This window comes from Rhamphochromis longiceps, linkage group LG9 (genome assembly GCF_057381845.1).
Source record: "Rhamphochromis longiceps isolate RC_006_pf linkage group LG9, R_longiceps_female_GT1.1, whole genome shotgun sequence".
Lineage (NCBI taxonomy): Eukaryota > Metazoa > Chordata > Actinopteri > Cichliformes > Cichlidae > Rhamphochromis > Rhamphochromis longiceps.
Genome location: NC_140565.1, coordinates 10700131 through 10721489, shown reverse-complemented (window position 1 = coordinate 10721489; position 21359 = coordinate 10700131). Strand labels below are relative to the sequence as shown.

At 40.2% G+C, this 21359-nt stretch overlaps 1 pseudogene; it reads right to left on the bottom strand.

Moving 5' to 3' along the window:
* Positions 1–1736: 1736 nt before the first annotated feature.
* LOC146661714 (polypeptide N-acetylgalactosaminyltransferase 17-like) overlaps positions 1737–21359 on the bottom strand; it is a 29700-nt pseudogene continuing 10077 nt past the window's right edge.

Sequence of the window (21359 nt, the reverse complement as noted above, 5' to 3'; positions counted from 1 at the left end):
TCCAGAGTGTGAGAACATGTTTAGTACAAAAGAAAGAAGAAACAGATTTTGATTCTCACTGTGAAGTGAGGATATAGTATAAAAATAATTGGTATCAATAGCTTTTACTCAACAATGAACACATAAGGTGAAGTAAACGTAAATCACAGTCTGATAAAAACCCTTTAATAAAGCACATTCAGTACATGTTCTGAAGCTATTACTCTGGCTCTGTTTGGGGTCATTGTCACGCTACAGAATGAACTTAAGCGATCTGATTATTTTGCATGATAAAAGATCTAATTGTAGTTCTAGTCTCTAGTTTTGACATGCTCTCTGCAAAAAAACCCCCAAAACAACAAAAACTAAAACAGCGGGATGCTTCACCATGCTTCGCTGCCAACATCTGTGCCTAAAGAGTTGTGCACAGTATTGTGTGTTGTATCATCTGTTACCCTTGCTGCAGTGGGTTTTATGAAATTGTCACATTTTCATACAGTGTTGCTGTTCTGTCAAGTAATTACATCTGTATCTCTGCTGCTTTTTTCCCGAGGCAGAGCAGAGAGCAGGCTGGGGTGACAGCTGCAGTGACACTACCCTCCAATCACAGAAAACATACAGCGCCACATGGTGCATATTAGAGCAAAATCATATTTGACAACTGTGAGTTCTCTGCTCTGACATTAAACCATAACCTCTTTCATTAAGTGCTCACAGGGAGCTGCAGGACACTGCTGGTCAGAACAATGCAAACTATGATACAATAATGTCAATGAATTACATTCATTTTCTAGATTTTTTGTCATCCTTTAAAAATAGCTCCATTTTTTTACATGCTAAAATCTACAAATTATACAAATTTCCATCCCCATAAATACAACCTTATCTAAGTAACGCAGTGAGTTTATTTGATCAGTTTGTCCTTGTTAGCATTTACTGCTGGCTTACATTTAGCAGGACTTTAACCAACATATGGTAATCCTATTTCACGCCAGAGAACGATGAGCAGTCTCTTCGTTAAGAGTCTGATCAGCATTCAGTGTTATGTTAGCATGCAGGCTCTGTCCCTCAGAGCCGCCTCACTCCTCTCTCCCCCTCTCTGCTAGAAACAGGCCCTTGTGCTCCCAGCAGTCTCCTCCTGTTTTATTTACATCTTAAGCATTTAAGCTGATGCTTCATCCAGAGCAGTTTAGCGAGAGTAAGCAGTAGGAGGTCAGTGTCTGATTCAAGGACACTATTTACAGGACATATGGTTGCTTCAGGATTGAACCCATAACTTGTCATTTATAGAACAGTCCCTTTAATGTTCGGCCACCTGGCTGCTTTATTTGTGGCTGGGTAATATTGTGTAGAAGCGCTTTTATAAAAAATGTGATGAAAGTACTCTTAAGTCGAGTTGGTGTAAGTTACAGCAGATGCCATGCAGCTGGAAGCTGAGGGTGAAATCTCTTTTGAAGTAGTCTATTTTGGGGGATGATTTTGAGGACTAATCTCACAGCATGCCGAAAATATTTTGACCACAACCATGAAAATGGATGGAGCAGTTAAAAGGAGAGCAGGCCAGCATGGTAGCTCATCTTTGCTGTCTCTACCTTATTTATAGTCCAGAAAAGCAAAATAAAGCATGAGTTTAGCAGCAAAAAATTACAAACAAGCTTGAAAATAAAATTAAACTGAAAAAAATAAGCATACTAATTAAAGTATGACAAATTTAAAGACTGCAGATGTATCCTAAAACACAGTAACAAAGCACAACCCAGGAAACCAGTTGTTTATTGGAAGACAATCTTGGGAGCAAAAATCCAGCTGATCACACTTATGCAATTTAATATATGACATCATATACATCTCAGTACGTTAATAATTTCAGCCTTTAAGGCCTCCTGCATTTCCACTATTGGTACTTTTGTGCATTCCTGATTCAATCCTCCTCTCTCGTTCATGTTCCAACCCTTTGTCCAAAAAAGTGCTTCCTATGTTTGACTAGGTTTTCAGTAGTTATGGCACACAGCAGTTAACCAAATAAATTAACTTAGCGCAAAGAAACTTTGTACCCAACTGCTTACAGTACTTCATGCTACGAGATATATTGCATCTGATGCTACAGAATGCTTGGTGGAAAAATAGCAATAAAAGTCAGAATCCATAAAACATAGAAGTGAGATTTAGCCCAGAGTCCTTGTTGGGGTGATTTGAAAAAAAAAGTACACCAAGTAATATTTTTAGCATATTTTTCTTCAAATTATAAATATTTACAAGGATTTGAATTTTCTGAAAAACATAAGAATCACTTTTCAGGCATTTTTGCTAAACTGTGTAAAATTTTCTCCTGTCACGAGTAGCCATTCCTTAATTTCTAAGTACCATAGACCAGCGGTCCCCAACCCCCGAGCCATGCACTGGTACCGGTCCGTGAGTCGTTTGGTACCGGGCCACGAGTGTTGAGGTTCAGGTGTGCAATTTATGGTTTACCGGGGGTTTTTTTCTTCGTTTTATCGTTCATATTTATTGTTTTTATCGTTACCTCAGTTCCCCTGTGTCTTTTCCCGTGTGTTATGAACACATTTTAGTTATTTAGGGCCGGTCCGTGGCACAAAATGAATGAAATATTGCAGAAAGACTGATGGAAGATGGAAACTTTTTTTCCCCTTCACATAAGAAAGAACACGCTTTTGGTCGATTAAATGTCTACTAAAACTTAAACACTGTAAAGAAGTGGCACACAGGAATTATGGCAACATCACATTGAAAGTTTGTAAAATTCATATAGAGAAATGGTCCTCATGCTAAACTTTCACCACGTTGAATGTCCATGTTTTTAAAAAAAAACTAACAAAAACAAAAAAACATCAATTGTTTCCAAACCACCTCATCACTCGTCTCCTTAAAGCCATCTATTTTTGAGTCTTATTTCAAAAGCTAAGGAGCCCCCGCATCATTGATTGTCCACTGGCCAAGGTAACGTCAGGTGACAGCTCTTGGAAATAGCCTTTGTAATTGGTCCCAATGAAACTGGCCAGGCGATCACTGCTTCATAGTGTTCTTGATGGTCCACCTCTGCCCCGAGCAGGGCTGCAGGACCAGCAGGTGGCCGGAGTAAACATTAGCCGGCACCACCTCCAGACAGCGTCCAGTAGCCCGATTTATGATCGATTCGTTCTGCAAGGCAGAAGGAGATACAATACTTTGGTTTTAACAGATTTCACAGATGGTCTGTGAACAATGCGTGATGGTGACAGAACAGTATGTAACCAGACCGGGCCTTATGTGAACTGTTGCAACCTCTTTCTTAAACAAATGGCACTAACTTTTTACCTTACATCTATATAAAATAAGTAAGGTCTCCCTATTTCCCTAAGACTTCTACGTCTGCAGGACTCTTCACTGCTTGTCCTGCTGTGTGACAAAGAATCGATGTGGCAGAAGGTCTGCAGCATCACTGTTCAAGCTCTCCTCTTCCCGTGCTACAGGCTGTAACTCTTTAGTTTTTAAAGGTTACCCAAACAGAACTAAAAGACCAACAGAAAATTGACTTACAAAAGGTTTTTCACATTAAAAGAAAAAGAGAATCAATGCCAAAGTAAAAGGTATATTGAGTCGCTTGTTACCCTTTAAGCAGTCTGGGTTTAGTTGTCTTAAGAGGACCCCTTATTTTCTAGCATAAATATAATTTTACAACAGTTATTGTTCATATTAATCATAGCCAAAGTCTCAATTTATGTGCAAATAATCCCCGTTAACCAGACTGCTTTGATTTCAGTAATAGCAGAGATGATATCCTAATATAGTCATCACAAACAGACAGATCTATCTGTGAAGTCCTACTGGCCCCGGTGTTAAAACCTTCTGTTTGTGAGGGTTTTAACACAAAGAAAGGTGGCTTCAACGGAGGTATTCGGAATATAAAGGCGGTTCTGTCAGATAAAGCATGAACTACGGGGCTGCAGCAATGCTGAGTATGAGAGAAATGAAGATTCATGCAAAGCTACTCTCATATTAGAGTCCAAGAGAAAAAAGAATGGACCCAGACATGAGCTCAATAGGTCCCTTTTAAAATCTGACATATAGATACTTTTCCTCTCAACTCTATGCCAGTAAATTTTAGTTTCTCTTATAAACACTCAGTTATATCATTGAAAAAGAGATTTCTTTACACTTCTGACCTGAGAGAAATGCCATGTCTTCTGTTTCACGTTGGTCACCTTTTCACAATTGAGGAGCTGAGGAAAGTTGCTCATCTGATCGTACACCACACAACGAGTGTCCTCACCAGTGCTGCCTAGGGGTCCCAGAAACAGCTGACCTTCTTTAGTGTAGCGTCCTAACTAAGAGGAAAACAGATACGTCACACATACAGTAAACGGAAAGTTACTGAACTGGCTGAGTGAATACTCTTCTCTTTATTAGCTAACGATGAAATAAGTATGTGATGATGTACAAGTTGAAGGTAACCTGGCAGGAATTTTCCTTGATTATGCAAGCTGTTGGGTTTTTTTTTTGCTGCTTTGAACAAGAGGATGGTGTTGTTCCCAATACTGCTGAGAGGCAAAACATGTCTTTGTTCTTCACTGAGTGCTAAACACAAAGATTTTCCTGTACATCACTGCTAATCACAGTGTTGTTTCAGCAGAGTTCTAACCCACATATAGCCCTAACATTTTATATACACCAAATTCTGCAGTTTTCTCAACTTGACAGAAAGAAAAAGCAGAAGTGAGTCAGATTCTTCCCGCTCTGTTTTCTAACCTTTGTGTCTTTCACTTCAGCTTTTTCGTTCAGATTAATAGTAATTTCCACTTTAGCAGTGCAGATAAAACAGTTCCTTTGGTTGCATCTAGCTCTGAGGCTTTGAGTGTGCTGACGATAAAGACTGATTGGGAAATTGTTTATATCGCATTCTGTTCCTAACAAAGCATGAATAGTGGTTGCAATGCCTTGCAAAAGATATAAAGATAAAGCTTTCCATCAACCACCCAGTCAGCCCAGTTTGGGTCTTTTTGCAGAGTAACTGCATCCTGTTTGCAGTACATCATACAAAAGTTAGGTGATTTAACAGCGTTTGGACTCAAAATCTTAAAAAATCCCACTTGTGGTCCCTAGATGTCACTGCTTCTTCTTAAGAACAGAGTATTTATTAAAATGTTTTTCTAGTATCTTTGACCACTACAAGTTACATTCATCTTTTCACAGATATTCATATCGCACTTTATTTTATGCACTTATGTGCTTTATCTGTTTTGCATACACACCTACAGCCAGTCACCATTTAACCTAACGTGCATGTCATCGGACTGTGGGAGGAAGCCGGACTACCTGGAGAGAACCCACGCTAAGACACCATGGGGTCGCTTTTATCTCCGTGGAAGTGCAAGTGTGAAAAACTGGTGGTCTAATAAAAACTGAAGACTTTTTGTTCCATCAAAAGGATAACTTTAAAAAATGCAACTGAAGCATGTCTTGTGAAGAAAGTGTGATGCGGCTGTTCGATTTGTATTGTTGATTGTCATTTATGCTTAGAAATATTTACTTATATATGCTTAGAGTTTTGTAATTAATTGTAGATTGGTAGAGGTTTTGATCCTTGATAGTCTGCAAACTGTGTGTGTATTAGACAGCACTTTGGGAGCATGAGAGGTCATACCGTGTTTTATTGTTTTATGGTAGGATTAACGTAGTTGCGTCTGTTCTAGTCTAGTCTTTGTTTAGATGAACTGCAGGACTTCCTCACCGTGTTATCTAGGATGAACCATCTAGGGTGAGGGGGAGGCTACCCTCTTCCTGACCAAGGATGTTTGACCCTTTGATCAGCAGTCCACACACACACACACACACACACACACACACACACACACACACACACACACACACACACACACACACACACACGCACGCAGTAAGGATGGGCGGACATGTCTCAGCCTCCACCACTCTCAGCACTGGAGCCCCCCAGGGGTGTGTTCTGAGCCCCCTGCTGTACTCTTTGTACACATATGACTGTGTGGCCACTACCAGCTCCACCACCATCATCAAGTTTGCTGACGACACCGTCGTGGTGGGCCTGATCTCTGATAACAACGAGACGGCCTACCTGAAGGAGATTAGGAATCTGGAGAACTGGTGCCAGAGGAACAACCTCCTTCTAAACGTCAGTAAGACAAAGGAGCTGATAGTGGACTTCAGCACTAAGCAGGAGAGGAACTACCAGACCCCCGTCATCAACGAGTGCCCAGTGGAGAGAGTGGACAGCTTCAAATACCTCGGAGTTCACATCACGCAGGAACTGTCATGGTCCTGTCACATCAACACCGTGGTGAAAAAGGCCCGTCAGCGTCTCTACCACCTCAGACGCTTGAGAGACTTCCAACTGCCCTCCAAAGTGCTCAGGAACTTTTACTCGTGCACCATAGAGAGCATCCTGGCGGGAAACATCTTAACCTGGTTCGGGAACAGCACCATGCAGGACAGACGAGCTCTACAGAGGGTTGTGCGGTCAGCTGAGCGCACCATCCGCTCCGAGCTCCCTGACCTGCACTCAATCTACAGCAGGCGGTGCTGGACCAAGGCCAGGAAGATCGTGAAGGACCTCAGCCATCCCAACAACAGACTGTTCTCTCTGTTGAGGTCAGGAAAGCGATTCCGCTCCCTGAAGACCAACACAGAGAGACTGAGGAGGAGCTTCTTCCCGCAGGCGATACGGTCTCTCAATCACACCACCACACAGTACTGACCCACACATACAGTTCTTACACACACACTGGACTTTCTGGACTTTGTTTTTGCACAACACTGGTCACTATATTCTTCATTTCCGGTTAATACTTGTACAGCTGCTGTTATTGTGTATATATTTATTTATATTTAGATTTCTTCATACATTCTTATATAGTTCTATACTGTGTATTGGTGTATTTTGTTGTACAGTTATTTTATTTTCAACTTTAATTTATATATTTTATCTTATTCTTCCCAGTTAAATTTACCCTTCATTCTAATTTGTGTTGTACAGTTATTTCATTTTTAACCTTAATTTATATTTTATTCCTTCCTAGTTAAATTTACCCCTTTTTAATTTTTCATATTTATTTCCTACCTTATTCATAGCCTTTCCTTTTTTGTTTTCTTTAGGTCACGAGCAGTTGTCCAAGCATTTCACTACATATCGTACTGTGTATGACTGTGTATGTGACAAATAAAATTTGAATTTGAATTTATTACTCTTTGTGTGTATGTAGACGTCATATGTTAACGAACTTATGCATATTCATGTAACCTCAATAAAAGGACAGTGGTACGGGAGGACGGACGAGAGCAACTGGGGCCAAGCGAAGGAACGGCGATTGTCCGGTTCTCTCCCGTGCACGAGTAACATGAAGCTTGCCTACTTCGTGTCTTGCTTTGCAGTGTAATTATATTGCCTTTAACGTTCCAGCGGATGGGTTCAAGCTACAAACCTATCAGCGGCACTCATTTTTCCAGAATTGAATTGAAATTTTAGCTCCTTTAGCATTTTACCACTGAAGCCTTGACTTTCTGCCTAAAGCACCTGTTTACCACTGTGAGCTAAAAAGAGAGGCCCTTAGGGCTGAAGGGATGAAGAGCTGACACTGGCTGACTCAGGGCTTCAACACAAAAAGTGCAAGACACAATTTTATTCTGACAGCAGAACTCGCTCCTTGGAGGATTTCAGCTGAGCCTGTGATTGAGACACAGCTGCAAATCACATCACCGGAGAAGCTCACTGTATGTTTTCATGAGAAAGCAAAGCAACTGGAAAAAGATGGAGTATACTCTTTAGTATGGTGGTGAGGAAGAGTGTTGTACCTGAGGACCCCACCCATGGCATGGGTGCAGGGTGGCTGTGTGGTTCTCCTTCACACCCTGATCCATACACAGGTGGCTTGCTTTAGAATTGCGGACCTTAAATACACAAAAAAAAAGAGTCAGACTTAATTCATAAAATATGAATATTCCCCAAAATAATTACCGATTAAAAATGTATAAAGGCTAAAAACAAGGATGTGTCAGTGTGGATCAGACAAAGTTCTAAATCTCATTTATTTTCTATTAACAGCTGAGAAGATGTGGATGTACATGCTGTCTGAGTCCCTGCTTTCTTGTTATATTTTGGTCTGTGGAGGAGATACAAGTTTCTTAGGACTTTGTGTAAGTATCATTTATTTAATTTCAGTGGTTTAATTTGTACATCAGATCTTACATCTACAAACTTACTTTTTCCTGTGTCTTTGTCCTTCATGGCTCACCTCACCGTAGAACAGCGTATCGTTGTACCTCCTCATCTCTGGGTAAACGTTGTCTAGGTACCAGTGAAAGCTCTTACATTGCAGACTCTTCCTCAGTGCAACCCTCTGTGATATGTCCGTAATCAATACCGTGGTTCTGCAAGAGCAAAGGAAGTTATTATGCCTAAAGTCTCTACATAAATTGTGGAACCAAAAGAAAAACTGTTTGGCTCTGAACATGGACATCTGATAGTCACAAACAGACAAGCATGACTGACAGCATCCTCTCTAAGAGAGGTCTTGGTGCAGAAAAATGCCGTTCTCACCTCCATGGGGATGTTCCAGGCCAGGTAGACATTGGACTTGTACTCATCCATCCAGACCTCTGCCACACGCAGGGCATTAAGGCGTGTGTGGAAAGCTATGTTACTGTGGTAAGGTTTCTTCATTCGTGCAATATGAGCCACTCTGGAGCAAGGCAGCACCTCCATACTGCCTCCACACAGCCACACCTGTGGGTAGTAGGAGTATGAATTAAAGCTCACAATAATATACTGCTGGCTGCTGGGCAGCAGGAAATATAAATAGGCAGATGCACAGTCGCCGCGATGTCCTGATTTATAAAGTCAATTACAGCTAACAGCTGGAGCATAGAGCACCTGGAAGGACGTGTTTTCTTTGTGCTGGAACTAATGAAAGCTAAATCTGTACATTTAGAAGTCCTTCTCGGTTTTTCTTCTTGTTTTCTGTTATATAAAAAATATCTAATTGTTGCTTTTATTCATTTTTTTCTAGCCAACCTTAAGGGGCATCAAGAGGAGCTGAGGTTTTCGGCACTTCAGCACTGGGTTAACTTTTAAGCTCCAACTGTGAGTATACATACATAAATGCATGTTTTTTTACTTATATTGTTTGCTGTGACAACGTATCATCCAGAGCACTCTCCCAGTCAGCGAATACACCATGATGATTCCAGGCATGTCATTAAAGATCAACAAGAAGAGACGGTCAGAAGCACAAGTCATGCTTGAAGATGTGGCCAAAACATCTTCTACAGTTCACCATGCTATTTCCCAGCTTTGATGTAGGACCAGCGGGCCAGAACAATAAGACATGAATGCTAGCATAGCCCCAAGAGCTACACAACAACAGAATAAAAAAAGAAGCATAAAAGCAAGCAGTTTACACAATCATAAAAGCATAAGACAACAAGTGAGTTTTGAGTTGGGACTTAAAGAGAGAGATGGAAGAGATATTTCTTAAATCAGGAGGTAGGGAATTCCAGAGTCGTGGAGCAGAGCAGCTGAAAGCCCTGCTCCCCATGGTGGCAAGACGGGGGGAAGGGACGGAGAGAGAAAGGGAAGAAGAAGATCTAAGACATCGAGATGGGGCAGTGATCTGAACCAGATCAGAGAGATATGGAGGAGAGAGATGATGAATAGCCTTAAATGTGTACAAGAGTATTTCTTCTTCCTGACCAAGATTCGTTCCTTTTGTTGCTTCTCATTAACAGAGGTCAAAGAAAGTATAATGATAAAGTGGAGAACTACTGGACATCATTCATTTTTGGTGCTAAAGGTTTAAGAATTAACTGCAGCAGAAGAGCTTCACCTGCTTGTGAAGTGGTTTAGAAAAGAAACCTCAGAGCATGAAGGTTGAATCAATTATCTCCTCATACAAACCACCCAGCAGCTGAGCTGAAAATGATATCAGAATGGCTAGAACAATGTTATGGTGCATCTAGAGCTACTGAAACAGCTCTTAATGCAAAACTTTAAAAAAGAGCTTTTTGACCTAGCAGACTTGCTATTGAAGAAATAGGAAGCTGAACAAGATAACTTCCTCCCAGGATCCTCTCTGGAAACAGCCAGTGGTACTCATCCCTTTTTCCAAAAGCTTCTACACAACCTCAGGAAAAATGGACATGCCCAAATAAGGGCATCATGTAGCTACAATCTCTAAGTTGATCAGTGGTGGAATCCAATGACCTAGCTGTAATCCTTACTTCATTCACAATGATAGCCATCAAAATCAGCAGGTCAAGACTGAGGTATCCTCTGCAGGTTTGGAGAACAAATGTGCAAAGCCAGCAACTGACCAATTAGGAACTATCCCAGCCACAGAAAAACACAGCCCTTAAACAAACACAGAGGCTTCAGAGGAAAACCCCTTGAAGAACAGATGAGAACAGGACATGGTGCTGTGAATTCATTCATGCAGGACTGTGAGTGAGATCAAACCACTGGACCCTGAATTGACCTCTCACTGTTAGGTAGAATTGTTGTGCACATCCACAAGCTTCAAAAGGAGATTAACTGCTCTCATAATGAATAATTTACCCAGAAAGTGGATCTCGGCAGGGTACTCACAGAAGAACTGAGCATCAAAATGGAAAAGAAAGAAGATTTAAGACACGTTAGGCATGGTTGTTGTTGACAGAAGGACTGGTCTGAGTATTTTGGAAACTCCTGATCTACTAGGATATTTCTGTATTACCATCTCTAGGGTTATCCCAAGGGATGGTCCAAAAAAGAGGAAATATCCAATGAGAGACAGTTCTCTGGGTGAAAATATCTTGTTGATACCAGACCCGACCAGAGACTGCTTTGAGCTGACAAGAAGGCAACAGTAAAACAGATAACTTCTTCTTAAAAACCACTTTTGCATTACTTTGAACCGTGAACCTTGAAGAATTTGGGCTAGAGCAGCAGAGGACCATATCAGGTGCTACTCTTGTGAGCTAACAGGAAAGTCTCCACAGTCAGGGGATCTCAATCAGATAGATCACGAGATTCCCATCGTGAATGCACAGCTGACAAATCTGCATCAACTGCATGAGGCCATCATGCCACGATCAATCTTTGAGGAATGTTTCCAGTACTTTGTTGAATCTATGCCATGAAGAATTAAAACAGCTCTGAAGGCAAAAGAGTGTCCAACCTAATACTGACAAGGTGTATCTAATAAAGTATCTGCTGAGTGTGTCCAACCCACGAGCCTTCTGCTGTGAACATAATGAAGACATGGATATCCAAGCTATCTGAACCCACGTCAAAGTGATGTGAGCGTAACAGAAACTTCAAACTGACAGGTCGCCAAACAATTGCACAGATGCAACCTATTTCACTCCTGACAAACATTCCTACTGGATAAAAAGTAGGTCCGTCAGTCTTTCTTCACACTGGGAACAATATGAAACATGTTCCATCCACAGATAAGGAGCACTACAAACAGAAAATGGGCACATAGGTTTTAAAGATAACCTATGTGTTTCTGTTACCCAAGGACACGGGTGCTAACCAACAGAGGGTATGCCAAAAAAAAACATTTTACTGCTCTCTGCCACACTCTAAGATAAATAAGCAGTACTATGATTTCATGTAAAAGATGTTGGACAACAACCATGCAAAATTGCCCCATAGAGGTGCTGATATCTACCGCTTAACATTCATTATCCCAAGAATCCTGTTAAAACCCAAACAGTCATTGATTCAAGTGCTTGTTATGAAAGAGTTTCTCTGAATGAGGGCCTTCTCCCTGGACACATCCAAACAATCCTCTTGTAAGGGTTGTAGTGAAATGTAGAAATGTTGTTGTCGCAGGGCAACTCTGGATATGTGTCCCACTGCTTTGTAGTAAAAGAGGAACAGAAAGAAATGTGGTTCTTGAGATGTGACATTGTGGGCTAGATTCATGTCTTTGCTAATACTTCATCTCCAGCAGTTGTAATATATTTATAGGTGCGTTGAAGCTGAATTTTAGCTGTTTTATTGCATCTGTACACGTTTACTTATCTAGACTTAATTTTGGGGGGAATCTTGATATTTTTGATGACAAGATATAAGAACTTTCCATTTCAGATTCAAGTTATGACCAAGTCAACTCAAAGACAAGGCAACCGTTTTTGTCTTTCTAAAAATATTTGATTGTTTAGCTTGCTGGATAAAAGCCAACACACTCGGGTTGTGAAAATGTTTGACGTTATTTTTTCAGGAAAAATCTAATAACCTTGCAGAAAAACAAAAGACTCTCCAATCTCTCAAAATGTACAGAAACAAACTCCAACCTTCCTGCTCTGCTCTACGTGACCTATTTATCTCCATTGCCCTGCTGTGAGCTGCTCACACAGGACTGGTCCTCCAGGACTCTTAATGGGGCCTCATCAGTGGTGCCACGCTACGGTGGCCACTGCTCCACTTAAAACCTACAGGGGTAAAGAGGGAGCAGGAACAAGAGGAAACTGGGTGACACACAAACCCTGATGCCTAGTTCGATGTTCTCCCCTCCGTAGACGTCCATGCCTGAGTCGAGTAGACCGAGTTCTCCAAAGTAGTCCCGATTGGCCACAAAGGAGCATCCAATCATGGCAGGCGTCCTGCAGCCAGGAAAACACACTATCATGTGACACTGAGCGTTTGCAAACACCAGAATGTGTTTTTTTGTGGCTTTATCTGATGTTTATTTTGGAGTACTTTTCTACAACCCAAATCTCCACTATGCAAAGTTTCACACTTTATATTTCAGCCTATTATGTGGAGGGTAAATCTAAACATTTTTGTGCATACTCATGCAATTTATTCTTATTTTTAATTAAAGAATGGAAGGAAATCCAATTTAACACAAATATATGGGTGATAATCAGATAATTAAAATCCTATTTTCACCACTCTCTAATTTAGGCTGTAATTTTTTTATTGCTTTAATGAAGTCTGGTTTCCCATCAGGAGCTTTTTTTCTTGTTTTCCCCTAATCTTCCCCAAAACTAAAAAAAGAACTTGGTGGCAGTTTTATTGAAAATCTTAAAGAAGTGGAAAAAAATACATCTCAGAAGTGTGAGATCTGTGTTCACGTTTAAATGGGAGAAGCTGGCATACCTTATTGGTGCAGACATGTCTCCCTCCTCCCACCACTCTTTGGGTGGATTAATGTACATGCACCACAGTTCCCAGTTGTAGCCATGGCCAGAGTTCTCATAGCGCTCCACCTCAAAGGTATCGTGCTTGATGTTGTCGATTGACGGCAAGATAATCCTCTTGTGGTTTTCTTTTATTCTAGCTAGAACTGGTTCTGACCTGAAAAAAGTGCAAACACACACACACTCACACATTTAGTTGACTTTACTTTGTGCAGAAACAAAGTTTATAACATCTTTTAAGAGCACCACTTTTTTCATCCACTTCAGTCAAATAGAAAGTTCCTTGTGTCGTCCCAGTTTTATCACTAATTCTGTTTGATTCAGCCGAGTTGAGCTCTGCAGGGGGCAGTGAGAGAACTGCACGGTATACCTTAAGTTATGCACTGAGCTCGAAAATGAGATCCACAAAAAGACATCAACAGGATGTGGCAGTTGTCTTAGCGGGGTTAATAAGGTCCCTCATTGCATGCTAATTTCTTGACAGTATTTAGCCTTTGATTCAGTTCACCACCAAGCGCTCAGCTTTTTTGAATTAGTACAAAACCTTCATTTTTTATGGTTACTAAAAATTTACTTTTACGACAAGTTCTCCAAGAGGGGTCCTGTTTTGGTGTGTGTTTTATGTGTGCTTGTGATGTTTTTTTTTAAATAAAATCCGTTCAACCTGATCCCACAGCCTCAAGTGTCTCATTTTAAAACTTCTCAGGCGTGAAATAGCTTGGCTCTTCCTTTTATGCAGCTTCAGCTATCCTTTGTCTTCTCTTTCCATGGTTTCTTTGCACTTTGTAGCACTCTTTTAACACTGATACCCAAAGCTCTATTATTGTCATTGTTGTTATCATGAATAAGTAGAGAGATACTCCCATACGGTTTATGACAAAATTTAATCCGAAGTGATTGATGGCCCTAATCATGACCTTTTGACCTCGCCCCTCCCCCCCGGAAGCGAGTAATGACCGTGACGAATTGCATCCGGAGAAGGGGGGGGCGGGAACCCCCCGACATCCGGAGAAGGGGGGGCGAACCCCGGAAGCGCGCCATCTGTCGCTAAGCGTGTCGAATTGCATCCTGAGAAGGGAGGGGGGGTAAACCTCCGGAAGCGCGCCATCTGTTGTTGGGAAAAAAAAAGAAAAAAGTTTTTAGAGGGAGGAGAATAAAAGCAGAGAGGAGGAGTTCACAATTTCTAAGCCTCAGACACACAAGATGGATTTCATTCTGCAGCCCAGCAGCTCTCCTGTGTCCGATGAGATCTGCTCTCCCAAAGAAGAAGGCTTTGAATATGCCATATTCAAATACAGCATATTTACTAAGGAAGGCCTCGATCCGGACCTTATGACACTTCCGGAAATACTCCGGAATTGTCTAGTCATTTTCAGACCTGATGCGTCATGTTCCATAAACATGAGGGGAGGGGTTTGGTTCCTGAAGCACAGCGGTGATGCAGCAGCTGATTTTGTGCTGTATAGAGAGACAGAGCGGCAGCTAGTTTTCCGCAAACTCATAGTCTGAATTCTGTTTCAATATTATGACGATTTTCTCTGTATTTCTTAATGGGAATAAAGAGTGACTTCCTGTAGAGATTTCAATAGTATTTTATTTTCCTATAATACAGACGCAGTAAAAAAAACCTTTAAGATGATCTGCCTAGCAACAAATTGCATTTTTAGGCTACACCATAGCTTGTGATGAAAAGAAGAACTTTCTATCCGCTTGTAACCTACAGGCTGCCTACCCCGTATGTGTAAAAATGAATAAATATCCCTTAGTGAATACTTTTCTTTGAATACTACTTTTCCTTTTGAGAATCCCTTTTACAAGGGACTGAAAAAACAAACCATAATTGCCGTGACAGGCGATCTTGTTTCAACACACACACACACACACACACACACACACACACACACACACACACACACACACACACACACACACACACACCGCGGGTCAAGGAGGAGTGAGATATCAGATATCAGTTTTTTCTCAATGCTTATAACCTATAACGCGCCCCCCAAAACAATATTATTATTATTAAAACATCTATAAGGTAGGTTTTGCGCAGCCTGCTCCTTGTCAGACCAAAGTTTTTTTCTTCATTACTTTTAGCTACTTTTACACTGGGTTTTCTCAATAGACAGAAAATGAAAATGAGGAGTCAACAGCCGATATTATCATTGCTTGTAACCCGGTAAATAATTTCGTACATCTCCCCATAAAATAAGCCTTAGTGGAAAAAAGCTCATATTCGAATACGTTTATTCCCCTCTGTGGGAAAGAGTTTTTTTCTCAGAGTCAACCATGAGGCGAGTTTTGTCAACAGCAATTGTCCATTTGGTAAAACAAATATCCGCCTCTAAGTCGTATTTTACCGTTGCAGAATGTGGAAAACAGACAGCCCTCACAGGAGGCACCCAGGGGCCCACCTCACACACCATAGTTAAAATATTTAAATTTCAACTAAATTTGTAGTAATGATCGGATTTCCTCACTTATCTACACCACACTCCTTGATTTCTTATCGTTTCTTATCGTTCCTCTGTCCCTTAATAGAAACTATCCTCCCTTTCAGTTGTCTTTTGCACTTCCATATCGCAAAGCAGTTACTGTAGGTTATTTTCTGCTTATGCATTAATGTAATTAATTAACTTATTTATCCTTAAGTACGGTAATGACTTGAGTTCTAATGCTTTTTGTCTCTTGAGTTAGCCGTCAATGTGGGATTTTTTTACCCTTTTGTTCAGTTAAAGCTGCCTTTCATTCTTCAACGCAGCTTAAACTCTAATAGGTAAGCTTTCTTGTAATTTCTTAGTTCTGCAGGCTTCTTGAAAGACATCCGAGACTCTTCTTTGGATGCTGGATGCCTTTTGTTTTGTTTTCTGTCAAGATGATCCCACACTGCTTCGATTATCTTGAGGTTCGAACCCTGGAGAGATCAATCCATGACTGATGCGTTGTTTCATCCAGGCATACTTTGACTACAATGGCAGTATGTTTGCGATCATTGTCGTACTGAAAGTTGCTGCCAATCAGACATTACTTGGTATTACATGGTCGATCAAAATCTGGTGGAACTTTTCTACATTCATAATTTGATTAATTTGGATAAGAGCTCCAACAACACTGGCTGAAATCCAGCCTCAAAGCACGGTAGAGTATCCACGCTGTGTTAAAGACGGCTATAGACATTCACTGTTGTATCTCTCTTCGGACCTCTTCCATGCATATTTCAAATTTGGATTCATTACTCCATAAGACATATTACAGCTGATTTCTTTTTCCAGTCAATTTCTTGTGTAATTTGGCACACCTCAGCCTTATTTTTCTCTGTTCTCCTTCCTTAAGAATGGCTTATTAACAGCCACCCTTCCAACTCAGATAACTTTTGATGAAATGTTTACAGCACTTGAGTTACTCGCCACGGCCATCCTAAATGCTAAGAACACTAAACTTTAATTCTAAATTACGTTAACCAGAAAAAACAAGCCAAAGTCGAGATGTTGCTGAGCTGACCTGTGCTATGCTATGCCTTCTAAAGCACGTATAATGTAAACAGAACTGGTCTTTGCACAGAAGCCTGTGGAGCTTCATAATTAACCTCAGTGTGTGAAGAGCACTCTCCATTTAATAATAGCTGTAATAAAATGTTATGGCCGACGGTGTTAAACGCTGCACTTGGGTCTAGCAGGGAAGATTTCAACTTTTCAATACGAATGAAGGCTGAAAACTGATTAGATTAATGTCTGATGATCTTTTCTGTGCTTCTTCAAGTTTGTAACACCAAACATATTAAAGGATGATGTAAGGCTCACAGGAAGAGTTTAATTAGACACACATTTACTATTTTCTTTATACTCTTTCTTTCTTGACATGTTTAATATGATTACTATCAGAGGAGAAAATGACCCTTGTGTAGTTTAAAAAAGTTTTATTTAATCAAACTGTAATGTTGTTGAACTCTGACGGACGTGTCTTTTAATCTTGTCAACAAATCCTTAATCATCTAAATCTGCCATTTATCATCTAGTAAAATGTTCCCTCTGCTTCTGCTGCACATCTCCCCGGACACTCTCCGCTTCACCTGTCCTGTGCAGGTGGTCCAACCCCTGCCTGCCTCCTTAAACTGGGGTGTTTAAATCTCTTTACCTCTGTTGTGAACTTCACACAAAGTTTGTGGTAACAAAATCAAACTGACGAGGATCTCGTTTGAAAAACACACACTCACGAGACAAAATAAAAACAGACTGCTCAAAGCAAAAGCAGAGCCCTCACAGCTGGTAGTACAAAACACAGCGACAACATGCGTATTAGATACCCTCAGTGCCAGAAGCATAAATATGAAAAAATGTGATCACCAAGAGTATCCTAACAACGGCGTTGAGGTGGGTGTTACAGTAAAAAAAAAAAGTAGCCAAATTTTCATCTGAAAATGTTGAATTTTAGTAAAAACAATGCTCTGTAGTTTGATACTGTCGTTACAGACTAAGCAGATGTTTAAAGCCTTCGGACGCTCATTTGAAACGCACTCATTCTCCTTATCAGCTGGAAACATTAAAGCCGTAAAATGACTTTTTCAAACGGATAAAAACTATTGAACAACAGCAATGTTGAGCCTGTTCCAAAATTTGGATGTACATGTGTTGAAGGTGTGGGTCTTGTTGAATTATTAAACATACATTCTTTAATTTTTCGAGCCACAAAAACAACAACTTTTAATTTTCTTCTGCTTGAGTATCGGCCTCGGGTAGCTCTACTTATCATTGCTCAGTCAGTTGTCTGTTTGTGCTACTTTTTTAAGGAGCAGCGTATTATTGGTAAGGGTGACTTTATGTGTTTAGCTACTTAAGTGGAAGTACTGTGGATAGTTTTACCTTACATACATAGATCTACCAATACAGCTTCTGAGGTAACTGTTTACAAAATGTTATAATCTATTCAAAGGTTCTTTGCAATTTTACATTGATAAACATTATCCTTAACACATTTGGCCCACATAAAGTACTATGGCCATCACACTGTCATTTAGAATTGTTTAAATAACTCCTGTCTTAAGTCCTTCCATCAAAAAAAAAAAAAAAAAAAAAAAAAAACATGGTTCACTTTTACATCACAAAATGTTAGAAATATAAGTCGTTCATAACAAACTGAAAGGTTGGGAGTTTAAAAATCCAAACCGATGGAAGAATCAGAATCAGAATACTTTATTGATCCCTGGGGGAAATTATTTTTTGTTACAGTGCTCCATTATAAACCAACATTAAGACAAGACAGACAATACACTAACTAAGAATAGTACAATATATACATATATATACATACATACATACATACATACATAAGTCACTCATAAATAAATAGCTGGAAAAGAAACATGTGTAGCTGTAGCAGCAAACAGTGTGTTAAGTGGATGCGTTGTACAGGGAGATGGCCACAGGCAGGAAAGATTTCCTGTGTCGTTCAGTGGTGCTTTTCGGTAATCTCAGTCTCTCACTGAACGTGCTCCTGTGACTGACCAGCATGTCATGGAGTGGGTGGGAGGTGTTATCCAACATTGTCTTTATCTTGGACAGCATCCGCCTCTCCGACACCACCTTGAGGGTGTCCAGCTCCATCCCCACAACATTGCTGGCCTTACGGATCAGTTTATCGAGTCTGTTGGCATCTGCGACCCTCAGCCTGCTCCCCCAGCATGCAACAGCATAGAGGATCGCACTGGCCACAACAGACTCATAGAAAACTCATAGAAAATAGGAAGCAGAAGTAGAAGACTATAACGTCTCAGAGCACACGGTGTCTATTATTGTGTAGACATGTATAAATAAGAGCTTAATAAAGATGCTTAATTTCTTAAGAAATAAACAGGTGGAGTGATCTTTATCAAAAGTGGATGTTGCATCTCTGGCTAAACCACTGTACCCAAAAAAACTTTAAAAATCTACTGTGTGTGAGGCTGTGTAAGTAAAGCTTGCCCTTCACACCCGCGTGTAATAAACCATTTGTTGAGGGGTTGTGGATTTGGCACCTCAGCATTGTGAAAGTGGGGAAACATGTTTCTGGCTGTGCATAAGATTTCTGCTTACAACTTAGAATCTCAGTTCTAAATGAAATTCAGATGTTTTTTTTAAGTATGGCTAATGTATTATTTGACTTCTAAGACACACACACACACACACACACACACACACACACACACACACACACACACACACACAAGAACAACACAGAGAAGAAGAAGAGGGGGTCGTTTTACTACGCATCATAAAAACGCAATCATTCATAACATGGACAGTGAGAAGTAAAACTCGTCGTTCGTCTTACCACATGTTATATTCTGTAAACTTAAAATAATCCGCAGAAATTAGAGTTTAGTGTTTTAATTCATCTATTAAAAAACACGAGTCAACATTACTGAAGTGACGCTTTAACGATGCGTCTTATCATCGTGTTTATGATGATAAAACATGTTCTCTCGTTAGTAGATGTCTGCGCTGTCACTTGTCACGAAAATGTTCAGAGCCAGGGTTCCTCTTTAATTACCATTGATCGTTAATAGGGTCACAAAAGATTTGTCGCATTATCCCCATAAACAAAATGCTTTTATAGAAATCATTGTGATACAAATATTTAGATTCTTGATTCACAATGTGCACGAACTCAAAATCTTTAGAGGTTCATATTTATAAAGTATCGCAAATAATACATTTATACCATTGTATGAGCTACACTTCTTGTAAAAACTGATTGAAAAAAGCTCCTGTCGTGACCTTCCTTCTGTGAGGACACACACACACACACACACACACACACACACACACACACACACACACACACACACACACACAGAGAGAGAGGGAGAGGGGGGGGGGGGGGGAGATCATTAGGATTGGAGGCGTTTTTTGGATTTTCACTTATTGTCGGCTTTACAGTCACATAAAATTCATTCCAATTTTTTGCCTTTGCTTCAATTAAGGTGTTTCTTTAAATCTACAGCAGCTCCCTTTTCAAAAGGTTTACTGACAACTGACAACGATCAATAGCAGCATACGTGGGGGGAAGAGTATGAGTCTTACGGTGACAGCGGGGCCGTGGGAGCCGGAGGGAGGGGTGAGGGTCCGCGCTAAATTTGCAAAGTTACTGATTTAAAAATTATATTTTTGAATTTTTAATTGCATGACAAACATACGATAGACTCTTGAGCATATTTATATAGCTAAATACACAACGGTATAACCGTGCTAAATAAAAGAGGTCCAAGTACCAAAGCACTCTAATGCAAGCCTCTAAACTGCATGTTGATAAGTACGTGAAGCGTACCTCTACAGCTGAAAACAGATTGTATCCATACTTTGAGGATCTGCTGAATTGTTTTTTTTTTTTGATGAACTGCAGATGATGATGAATTCCTCTTTATTGTAGAAACAGTCCCTAAGCTGTTGTTGCTCATACTTACCGAGTTCCCTAGCTACTTCCTTACTATGTCAGTAAACCTTTTGAAAAGGGAGCTGCTGTAGATTTAAAGAAACACCTTAATTGAAGCAAAGGCAAAAAATTGGAATGAATTTTATGTGACTGTAAAGCCGACAATAAGTGAAAATCCAATCACAGAAGGAAGGTCACGACAGTATCAGTAAATATGAACCTCTAAAGATTTTGAGTTCGTGCACATTGTGAATCAAGAATCTAAATATTTGTATCACAATGATTTCTATAAAAGCATTTTGTTTATGGGGATAATGCGACAAATCTTTTGTGACCCTATTAACGATCAATGGTAATTAAAGAGGAACCCTGGCTCTGAACATTTTCGTGACAAGTGACAGCGCAGACATCTACTAACGAGAGAACATGTTTTATCATCATAAACACGATGATAAGACGCATCGTTAAAGCGTCACTTCAGTAATGTTGACTCGTGTTTTTTAATAGATGAATTAAAACACTAAACTCTAATTTCTGCGGATTATTTTAAGTTTACAGAATATAACATGTGGTAAGACGACGAGTTTTACTTCTCACTGTCCATGTTATGAATGATTGCGTTTTTATGATGCGTAGTAAAACGACCCCCTCTTCTTCTTCTCTGTGTTGTTCTTGTGTGTGTGTGTGTGTGTGTGTGTGTGTGTGTGTGTGTGTGTGTGTGTGTGTGTGTGTGTGTGTCTTAGAAGTCAAATAATACATTAGCCATACTTAAAAAAAACATCTGAATTTCATTTAGAACTGAGATTCTAAGT